This window comes from Taudactylus pleione, unplaced genomic scaffold (genome assembly GCF_031769625.1).
Source record: "Taudactylus pleione unplaced genomic scaffold, aTauple2 ptg000026l, whole genome shotgun sequence".
Taxonomy (NCBI): domain Eukaryota; kingdom Metazoa; phylum Chordata; class Amphibia; order Anura; family Myobatrachidae; genus Taudactylus; species Taudactylus pleione.
Window position 1 is genome coordinate 14,013,734 of NW_028284428.1, and position 12,448 is coordinate 14,026,181.

Sequence of the window (12,448 nt, forward strand, 5' to 3'; positions counted from 1 at the left end):
GGGGGCATGACACGTGGTCACGCCCCCAAATGTCATACGCTGGAAGCGTGACTTTGTAGCAACAAGGCCACACCCCCTTTTGCGTGCATGCACCTTCAGCAATCATGCAAGAAGTCCACAGAGGCGCACTGGGTGACACCAACCCCAGTGAGGCCACTGCAGGACAACACTGGGAGCGGGGAGGGAGAGGGGAGTGTAGAATATATCATCCTATCCAGATCAAAATACATAAAAATAAAACCTAATGAATGCCATCATGACCAATTACATTTAGAAAGTTGCTTTGTTTGGGGAGTCCAACATCTTGGGGTAGGGATACCAATTAGTAGATGAAAAAAAGGCATAAGATATGTTCCTGAGTGTTAAGGTTTAAAGATTCTCTGGGCCTGATTCAGATTTTGGACTAGAGTAAGATACCTGGACAAACTATGTAGCAATGCAAGCAGTGCAAATAAATAAAAAATTTTTTTTACATGAAGGGTAAATACTGGCTGCTTTTGCATGTAGCCAGAGGCAGTTTAAGAGAGGAGGGGGCCCATGTCCAGGCACCGATCAGGCCCCTTACTCTCCAGTGGTGCAGTAGACTCTGGCATGGTGCCAGAGTCAGGGGCGTATCTATAATGGGTGCAGCCATAATATACTTACCTCTCCGGAGTCCCACGTCAGCGCATGTGCAGTACAGGGAAAATGGCCACCGTGGACATTTTCCTGGTGACCTGCGCATGCGCTATAGAGTCTGGGCACACTCTATGGCCAGAGTCTATAACTCCAGCGCTGGCTGCACACAGCTCAGAGCGCTGCCGGCTGCTGATGGAGAGGAGGGGGCCCGTGACGGAGACTGCACACGGCCTCCTTCCTCACGAGAAACGCCCCTGGCCAGAGTCTACTGCGCATGCGCACGTTTCCGTGAAGATGGCGCCTGCTCCGCATTCCCGGGACATCTATAATGCGCATGCACGAATCACCGGAAAATGGTAGCAGTGGCCATATTCCCAGTGATTTCTGCAGCTCTGCAGTCAGTGCCTGGGCGGAAGGAAGGGTAAATATGTTTATATAGTTACAGCTAGATCCATATGGATGCAGGATTTGCAGTGTGTGGGCCTGTGTGCACCGCACACGTTGCACCCATTATAGATACGCTTCTGGGCCTTACCTGTGGTCTGTTAAAATAGTGTTGAAGGCATCTACCAAAGTGTTAGAGTCTAGGGAGCACAATATAATATTAAAATTTTACTGGCCCGGGAAAATTCCTTAAGGAATTTGAACTATCCATACCTGCTACTTTGCCTTTTAAACAGCTAATGGGAAAGACCTGCTGATTACTGCACCCGTGAGACACAGAGTTCTGGGCAGTATAGAGACCACGCCGCAAGTGGAGCTGTGAGTATGTACCGGGCCAGCAAAATTTTGGCCACACGGCTCCGTTCACCACAGCTGGGCTGATGCTGTGAGCAAGCCAGGTGACTCGATCGGTGATAAGTGGAACTCTAAGCCATCTCCCAGCAGTCTCTTCGGATTTGTACCCTTTAATGCTATCACTGAGCTGCTTGAGTGAGCAATCGATGACTTAAGCTGCATACACACACAATGATTGAGTTAATGAACGATTTTAGTAAACGATTTTCTACCTTGAAAAAATGAACTAAAATCGTTTACTAAAGTTGTTCATTTACTGTTCATTTAAATGTAATGAACGATTTTTATGAACTACAAACGATTTCTGCATATTAACTTAATGAAAATCGTTGAGTTGACAAGTCTGACTGAACTACAAACTACAAACGTGAATGCGCATGAACAATAATCGTTCATCGTTTGACTCAGAAAGTGAACGATTTTTTCAAATGATTATCGTTAAACGATATCGTTTAACAATAATCGCTAAAAAAAATCGTTGTGTGTGTATGCACCTTTACTATTAATTCAAAAGTAAAACCTTTATCTCCGGAATACTGGATTCCCATCATATCTTTTCTGTATCTGGATCAATGACAAATGGGATTACAATCTAACCAGTAAGGAGTGGGTTCTACAAACTCCTTTAGAAATATATGTCTTTCCCGTCTAAAATTGGACTTTTTTTATTGACTATCATCCTAATTTGCATCTAGCTGGGTTACTTTTTATTATTGATATATGTTTTACTGGCCATTTCTATAATGATTTATGTTGCCTTATGATTGATTGTTATTAAAATTGTTATTTTATATCTTATCAAAGAGATTTACTTTTATTTATTAGCACTCTATTTCATATCTATATATACACGTTGTTTATAAATTATTCACAAAAATCCTGGCTGAAAGAATTAAATTAGTACTCTCTATTATATATGATTAATCAGATGGGGTTTATCTTGGAACGCCATTGAGTTGTCAATATTATGGAAGTCATCTCTGCGATACAGTGGTTACTCCTGAAAAACTGACCCCAAATTTGTCTTGTCTCTAGATGCCAAAAAAGCATTCAACCTAATGTCCTGGGATCATTTATTTGAGTCCCATAATAGATTTGGGTTTCCAGATGATTACATATGGGCCTTATACTCTGCTCCTAGTTCTAGGCTAGCCTGCAATGGTTACTTATCTGACCTTATACACCTATACAACTACAGTACAATGCTGCACTTGTCAGGGGTGTCTGCTTTCCCTACTTCTTTTTGTCTTAGCTATAAAACCACCTACATCGGCTCTTTGTAGCTCCACAAAGTTTAGTGGTATACATACAGTAGTAATGATATTGAGTTAAAACGCGCTTTATTCACCGATGACATGTTGCTATATATATCTAAGCCGTCTGTATTCTTCAAATTATAAAGGGCATTTGGATCATTTGCAGAATTTCACAATAATGCTGCTAATTCTAACATCTAATTCCTCTCACATCTGGTGCCTTCAATCCATCACTTTCCAATTTTATCTCACAATCTCACCTCAATACCATTTTGTATTCAGAAAAACACTCCACGCTGCCAGATGTGGAAAAAATGTTGTCCAATATTACAAAAAATGAGGTTCGCATTTAAAGCCTGATTAAAAGTTGGGAATAGAGTAAGAAAAAGCAAGTAACTGTATCTTGGTAAAACCATGCTGCACTGCATTTAGGGCAGAATTAAAATGTGCCGAGAGATTTAAATTTGGGAGGGCTGTGTCCAAACTGACATCTAAACTGCAGTGTAAAAATGACTTTATATTTAGGCTACTTAGTTACCCTTGTCTCACCCTACTATAAGTTGTTATGTATCACATTGGTGCAGCTCTCTCCTTGTCTGATTTGGTCAGGATTAATGGTGTCCTCAATGCTGAGAAATCTAGACAAGTACTTATCCATCATGCAATACCATCATGGAGGCGTCTGATTGACTCCAAATTTTTTCTGCAGCAGGACAACGATCCCAAACATACAGCTAATGTCATTAAGAACTATCTTCTGGAAGTGATGATATGGCCCCCACAGAGTCCTGATTTCAACATCATCGAGTCTGTCTGGGATTACAGGAAGAGACAGAAGGATTTGAGCAAGCCTACACCCACAGAAGATCTGTGGTTAGCTCTCCAAGATGTTTGAAACAACCTCCCTGCCGAGTTTCTTCAAAAACTGTGTGCAAGTGTACCTAGAAGAATTGATGCTGTTTTGAAGGCAAAGGGTGGTCACACCAAGGGGCCCATTTATCATTGTATATTTGGGGTATAATTCCTCAAATATTAAGTTTCCCCCGGATGTATTAAGAAGGGACCGCAGCAGGTATCTTTGATACCTGCTGTGATCCCTACATTCCCACAAGCAGCCGCATCACCCATAGGTTTCTATGGGAGATGCAATGCTGGCAAATTAACCAAAATCTGAAGATGGCATTAGTCGCTGTAGCCTATGGGCTACATCGTACATAATTAGCTGGCGAAACCCTTCCTGGTTATGGCGGCTGTGCATGCGCAGTCAGCGTGACTGTGCAGCAGTGCTGGCATCTCTCCGGGCACATCACAGGGACTGTCTTCTTTCAAAGCCTGCGTCCCTGCATGGCCGAGATGATACAACCGGGCGCTATGATCGCATATTGGAATGTGATCATGGGCAGTAATGTCATGCCCAGATCGCATTGCAATAGCCATCATTAATAAATGGGGGCCCAAATATTGATTTGATTTAGATTTCTCTTCTCACTTTGCATTTTGTTAATTGCTAAAAAGAAACTATTAACACTTCTATTTTTTAAAGCTTTCTTACTTTGTAGCATTTTTTCCACACCTGCCTAAATCTTTTGCACAGTACTGTATATATAAATATAATTTTAGACATTAGGGTCCCCTTGACTTAAGTACCCCGGCACCCCAAAGCCTTAATCCAGCCCTGTGCTCAGCTGCCACAATGTCAAAGTCGATAGATGATAAGCTAGTGGTGTGCCCAGCTACGGCTGTTAACAGCTCCATTAATTTTCTCTTCCCCTGCCAGCTCCACCTCCTATACTCTAGCAGGAAGAGAGCTCAGTGTACATAGAGGAGCACCTGAAATAGGAACCTGTCATCCTGAGGTAACCGCCCACAGCCACAGCCAGCTAAGTAGAAGTAAATTAAAAGAGTGTGTGACAGTAAAAAATATATAAAGGGGGGAAGGGGCATAAATTATACAAGAAGTGGTGGTGGTGGGGGGATGTTGCTTGCCATCCCTGAGGGTGGCACAAAAAAATTATATAATTTATGATACTGACGGCGGCACTCACAGGAGTTCTATAAATAGGATATTAAAAGTCCTCTTACTATTGGGGATTTCTTGAACCTTTTTAAGTCCTGTGAGTGCTGCCATCAGTATCTTGTTAAATAGTGGTTGGAGGTTGTAGTCTCTCATCTGGGGAGGGCACCAGGGCAAGGTACACGTTCTCATATTCAACCATTGGAGTGCTGGTCTTTTGTCTGTGTGTATATACACATACACACACACATTCACGCATGTGTGTGTGTATATATATATATATATATATATATATATACACACACACGCACACTTTTATATGTGTATATATATATATATATATATATATATATATACACACACAAATGCATACATATATGCATATGCAGTATTAGTCCGGCACTCCCATATACTAAAATGCGATATGCCCGGATGCCTCCTAGAAGAAACAGGATTCAGTAGCAGAAGACAAAAAGTGGCACTCCGGGTCTCAAAGCGGCAGATGTAAAAATATCCTTTAATCCATATACAGGATAACCAGGATATATATATATATATATATATATATATATATATATATATATATATATATATATATATACCCATTTTTACATAGTATTTATTTGGAAGTAACAGCAAAAGAAGTATCAACAAAATGAAAGTAAAAACAAATAGGCTAATTTATCTCACAACAGTCTATTGGTGAAGGCTCAGGCTGCTGATTTGACAGTCACTCTGGCTCCTGGGGGAGACTGACATCTAGGGAAGGTGTTTGTAGGAGAGATGTAGGCCTGCAGCTTTATGCTGCCATTTTCACTGGGGGTCGGCACCCACGGTTACTCCCTACTCCCCGGCTGCAGTTTTACTCTTCTAGCTTTCCTGGGGGCCGCAGTTGAAGAAAAGATCCGGCGCCTGGGACAGCATCAAGTGTGATGACGTTGAGCGTTGCGACGTCATCCATATGCCCATTGCCCATAGTACCAGACCAAGTGACATCACTGGTAAGGGGGAGGTGTCGGGGCGGCTTAATAATTTTGGGCCTATTTGTGGAATACGCTAGTCGGGCAGCTAGACCATTTAGTTTGTAATTAACTATTAGGTGCCAGGGCCCCATTTTGTGCCCCTGAACCCCCCCTGAACCGACAGGGGGGTACAAAGGGTACACCCGTCCCGGGCCCCGATGTTTAGAGGGGCCCGGGACGGGTGTACCCTTTGTACCCCCCTGTCGCTGGGCCTGGGTAGGTGATACATGTCAAAGTAACAATCACATGAACTGCAGGACCTAAGGGAATGGGTATGTAATGCCGGCTATCGGGAGCCTCAGCCAACAGCGGCATCCCGATGGTTGGTATCCCAACAGGGGTCGGGTAAGTATACTTACCCTCCCCCCTTCTCCCCCTAACCCTCCCTTCTTGTAGCCTAACCCTCCCCGTTAGTGCCTAAACCTAAGTCTCCCCTCTTCATGCCTAAACCTAACCCTCCTCCCTTAATGCCTAACCCTATCCCCCACAGTGGTGCCTAACCCTAACCCACCCTAGGGGTGCCTAAACCTAACCTCCCCCCCAAACTTAACACTATCCCTGCTATGCTACCTAAACCTAACACCCCCCCCCACGGCTAACAGCTAAGACGCCCCCGGCTTACCTCGTTCAGCCTGGTGTCTTGTCTGTATTCCGGCGTCTGTATTTCGACACCTATCTTAAGTCCAGTGTCGGGTTTCCACTGTTGGGATTCAGACTGGCGGCATGCCGTCCGCTGGTCTGGTAACTACATCCCGGACCCAAGGTTTCCCAGCAGAACATTGCCCAATGCATCACACTACCTCGCCAACTTGCCTTCTTACCATAGTGCATCCTGGTGCCATCTCTTCCCCAGGTAAAAGATGCCCATGCACCCTGCCGTCCACACAAGGTAAAAAAAAACAAAACGTGAATGATAAGACCAGGCCACCTTCTTCTATTGCTCCATTGTCCAGTTCTGATGCTCACGTAGTTGCTTTCGGCAGTGGACAGAGATCAGCATGTTCTGAAACAATTCTATCATAGGGCCTGATTCAGAACGGATCACAACTGTGTAATCGCACGCAATGAAGTTGCATAAATATGCTCACGTCTGCCACCACTCAGCCAGCATAGAGACGTCCACTACTGCTTTCTCACATCCGCACAATTACAGCAGGTCTGACCTCTTTCAGAAATTGCAAGTCTCATCGCATGCAGTGAGTACACAAGCTGTGTAGGTAATCACAATGGCTAATTTATGCACGCCCATGCAACAGCGTTCAAACGGACAGACACGCCTATGTTTCTCCAACCACTCCTCCGTCACCACCCTCAAACGGTCACGGCCTGCTCTGCGATGGATTCCACAGTGCGTCCATAATCGCAGTGCGATCGTTGTGCACATACAGTGCGGTGCATACGCATGCACTGTACACAACAATCGACCGATCTGCGTACGGTTTCAATTGCGATCCATACTGAATCAGACCCATAGCCAGCATTATCATTTTCAGCAATTTGACTTACAGTAGCTTTTCTGTGGGATAGGACTAGACAGGCTAGCCTTTGCTCTCACGTGCAAAAAAGAGCTTTGGGCAACCATAACCCTGTCGCCAGTTCACCAGTTGTCCTTCTTTGGACCACTATTGGAAAGTACTAAGTAGAGATGAGCGGTTTGGTTTCCCCGGAAACACACCCGAGCTTAGGACCTGATTCAGACCCGTTCGCTAGATGCAGGCGCTCGCTCCCAGCATATGCAAATTCAGCTAAGTGACGTCAAGGCAGATGATCGCACGGCAAGGCATAAGCACGCCCACTATGTCTTGACGAGCAATCAATTTGTGTTTATAGACGCCCACCATCCTGTCTTTAGCCACCCACTAGCGCATTTCATATCCAGGAAGTATACACAACCATCGGTACATCGGGTTCCATCGGATCTGACCACAGCGCTTGCAGTTGCCTTTACCCAACCGCAAGCACTGCGAGCATTTCAGTGTAAAAACCAGCCAGGTGACATGTACTATGACGCTGCCTGTTAAATATGCACGCCTCTGAAATGGCGTGGAAACACTCAGGCACGCCTGCATTCGCAACTCCACTCCCCAGTCACTACTGTCCTGTCCCTGTTATTACCCACAAATGGCTGCTCCTGTCACTCATTCCACTGGGCTGTCTTTGCTGGGCGAGCGAGCTCTTCCTGATCGCGCAAACTAGTTTGCGCACGCGCACTGTGATGCATACGCATGCGCAAATGCATAACATCGGCCGCGTACGAGTGAGCGGCCACTTGGAAACGGGTCTGAATCAGGTTCTTAGGGGAAATTAGTGGATCTGATTCTCAGCTCTGGTCTTCCCAGCAACTTCGGATCCCAAAACAAGGCAAAATGCCAGCTTCCCGACATCGGATGTCGTATGTTTTGGATTGAATATACAGTCCTTCCCTCGTGCTCCAGCATCATTTTACACAGGAGAGCAGAGGGTGAGGGTGTGGGACTGTGAGCCATCATTTTACAAAAACACTTTAGCAAGCCATCAGGGCACCATTAGGATGCCATTAGGTTAGAAGGAGTTAGTTAAGTTTAGGTTTAAGAGTTTAATAAGTAGATCTGGAGACAGGAGTAGGTGTCTGGGACATGTGACTGCAGCGTAGGCATCATTGTCACTTGTCACTCAGAGTCTGATTCAGAGATGAACGCAATGGTTATTACATATGCAGATTGAGCGATTGTTTGCCATTGTGCATGCATATAAACTGCACTGCTCATGCACAGCAATCACATTGCGATTATAGACGCACAGAGGAATCCATCGCAAAAGTGAGTGACAGGTTGTCAGGGTAAGCTTTGTAACTATTAGCATATTTTCGCAGCTGCGTTGTGTACGAGATTGCTGAATCAGGCCCTCAGAGTTGATGTGTTTATCACACACACTGCACACTCACACACACAGTTATCTATAAAGTCATTTGCAAACAATATATATAGATTTTTCTGTTTAAAACAAAAAAGCCTGCAGTCTTTTCTAATGAAATGTATAAATTATATTGTGTGTATTTCAAGAAGTTTGTTTACACGAGTGACGCGCCATAATTACTGTTCTGTGTTGCGGTGGTATCCCCTCATCATCTGCACCCCAATACAATTTTACACAAAGACCTGTTCTTCCAAGTGCGTGAAAACAATTGCCAGTGTTGTCTGTGTCTAAAAAAAACAATGCCATAATTACAATAGTGTTTTATCCTTCCAGTGTAAGCGACAGTGTGTGCAGTGTTGTCCCCCAATCAAGCACCCCAAAACAACTAAAATTTATTTATTGCTGGTGTCAAGAATAAAACCAATCATGGATCAGTCAATAGAAGAGCAGTAGCAACAACTCAGTACTAGTGCTGCGGCTGCTGCCAGTCATTATAGAACTTCAACGTCAAAGAGGAAAGAATGTTTAAGAAAGGGCACCTGAAATCAAAACAATATTTTACAATGTTAAAGAAAAAACATTACCTCTAACAACAACAGGAGAATTGTCATCATGCCATACTCCACATGCAGTGGCAAGGAAAGGCTCAGACCATGGCCTTACTATGCTTGTGGTGGTCCTTCTATTGCTGTTTCATGCCCTAGAATGCCTATTGTGGAAGCAGGGGCCAAACAAAGTCAGGCATCTTCTGTAACCTCGCATGCAACATCTTCTTGTGTTAAGTATAAAGGTGTCCCCTTTAAAATGGGCAATCAGTGCATGAAAAACACTAAGGCTGAAAAACAAACTCTGCTTACACAATCTTCACAAATCCCTGAGGAGAGTCTAAGGGAGTCCTCAAGTGCTATGTGTAAGTCTGACATTTCTGACACTGTAATCCTAGAGAAGCTTCCTTCCACCATTTCTGCACCCTCTGCAAATGTGAGAATGAGTAGCAGTAAAAATAAAGATGGTGACATAGAAATTCTGGATGCTACTGTAGAATTGCAACAGAATGAGGTGCATATTTGTGTATCTGATGCTAATGAGGAGGTTGATGATTAATGTGTTGGACAAGAAGAAGTTGATAAAATTCAGGAGGATGATGTTGTTTGTGTCAAAGTAAGTTAGCCAACAGTGGCAGCAGTTCTTGACAGTGATAAGAAAAAGGCCTTTGTCATGCCTGAACATAAAACCAGAAAAGCTACCTCTTTTGTGTGGTATTATGTTTACACAAATCCTGACAACTCTGTCAAGCCATCTGTTGTATTGTGAATCCAAAGTAAGTAGAGGTACAGATGTTAACCATCTAGGAACCTCCTCTATGTTATCTAATTTGCAGCGAGTTCATGCAGATTATTTGGGAATCTCAAACATTCTGTAAAATAATAAGAAGCAGTCCAGCATCAGCTAGTAGCAGCATGGATAGATCCCAGCAGATATAATCTGCCAACACCTTCATCATCAATCTCTTTATTAATAATCAGAGGTAGTGCTCCTGCATCTAATTGCTAACCAACTCCTCCACTATCCAGGAATCCCCAGAATAATCCTTGCACACTAGGGCTGCTCCTGCTGTTTGGTGTGAATCTTCATCACAGAAGGGAACCAAGAAGAATAGTAGTTTTAAACAACAATTGACTTTGAAACAATCATTTGCAAGAGGAAGCAAGTATGAAAGCAGCATCCAGTTGCAATACAGATCACTAAAGTCATGATGGTTATGCTAGCAATGTTGATTTGTATCCAATATGTGTCATCAATGCATCTGTTTTTAGACAGTCCCACTACCAGATTCCAACTTGATTCTATTTTACAAGAACAGCAATTCCTTGCCTGTATTGGGAAGTTAAAAACCTTATTCTTGACCAAGAAAATGCAATCATATCGAGTATCCACTTAACTACAGATTAGTGGAAAAGCAATACTGGTAATATGAAAAATTACATGCCTCTGTGACAGCCCACTGGGTGGGTGTATCGCCTTCATCAGCAGTATCTAACACAAAATTAATTCTCATTCACAGGCAGGCTACTCTCTGTATTATTGGCTTCAGTAGGATGCATACCAGTGTCAACCTGGGATGGGATAGCAAAATGGCTTACCCTGCTAAGACTCTCCTCAAGATTTGTCATTACCGATAACCAAAGAAACATTATATGAGCATTACAATTGGGTGAATTTGAACACGTACCATGTTTTGCACACACAATAACCTTGGTGGTTCAGAATTTTATTTAAACAAATGACAGGTGTATGCAAGACATGCTGTCTGTGGCCTGTTAAATGTCTGCCCATTGTTGGCATTCAGCAACTGCTTGTAGAAGATTGCAGCAGCTGCAAGAACAGTTCAATTTGCCATACTGCCATCTGAAGTAAGAGGTAGTGACCAGGTTTATGTGCGACTGGAGGAACAGCAAAAAGCCGTCAAAACATACACTACAAGCCATTAAATAGGGACTGGAGGAGGAATCATTGTGCAGCTTGAGGGTGAGAAACTACACACTATATCTAAGGTTATTATCAGTATACACTTGTCCACTGTACACCTTGTGCTGGAAACGAACGGTGCCTCTCTGGCCCTTTAACTTTGCAATAATCTGGACATTAGTTTAAATGGATGGAAAAAAGGAACAAATTGTTTCAATTACTTGAATATTTCCTAATATCATTGCCAATATTTATTGTGTCTTATAAATGCAATATTTTATTTGCTGGGACCCTTGCAACATTGTATTGAATTTAAATTTTAATAAACATTCTTTACTATTTTATTTGGTATAATCATTATAAGCACTGATTGACTGACAGAGCGCAGTTCTTTTTTTGTATTTATTAGAGGAGGAATGTACCTTACTCCAGTATGGTGGAGAATACTCTCCGTTTTATGCAAGTGTGATAGAAGCACTGGAGAAGTGTGGAATGGCTTCTATGTGTGTCCTAGGTTCCTGTCATATGTGTTCTGAAACCCCCAGGAGAAGTCTGTTTGGGAAAAACAGACTAGAAATGTCGGCTTTAGAGAAAAGCCGGTTTGGGTCCTGGGGGTGTGGATGTGAGAAGAGGGAGGGCTCCATCCACAGGCCACTCCAGGTTTTGGGCCTTTCAGCCTGGTAACAGGCTCATTAGGGCTTGCAGCTGGAGATGGCTAATATAAGCATGGTTTGTTTGTGGCTGAGTGACTCACACCTGGGAGAGCATGCAGACTAGCCTGTTCAGAGACACTTGGTTACTTTCCTTGTAAGTAGTGTGCACGTGTTTTGTTGATGGTGAGGGCAATAGGCCCTACCATTATTATAGAGAGAGAATCTGCTGTGTAGCTAGTGCCCAGCCAGGCTAGGACTTATGTTTATGTTTATATTCATTTGGCACAATAAAGACTGGCGCCGACCAGTTTGTACGAGAACCCCAGACTTGTATCCTGTTTCTACGGCTGCTGTGTGTGTAAAGAGGGAGTCCATCTACCCCAGGAGAGGGACCCCTATCCTGACTGTGTCACAGCAAGGTACTGAAACTGTTTAAAATAGTTACCAATGAAGTAAGTTCAGAGACTGCCAGCCTGTGTCAGGTGATTCTGTTAGTATTATTGGTAGTGCCTACCTGCGCTCTACCCCTTTCTAACCAACAAGCAAGGACCACATTGCTGGCCATATACCTAGATACCATATTTACCAAGGAGTTATCCTAAAATTAGCCATTAACAACCAATGGTACAGACATTCATCCAGAATTTGTACTTATAATATACATTATTTATGGACATATATTCATTGCTTTAAAGAGAGGAGCAGTGTGACTCCTAATAAATA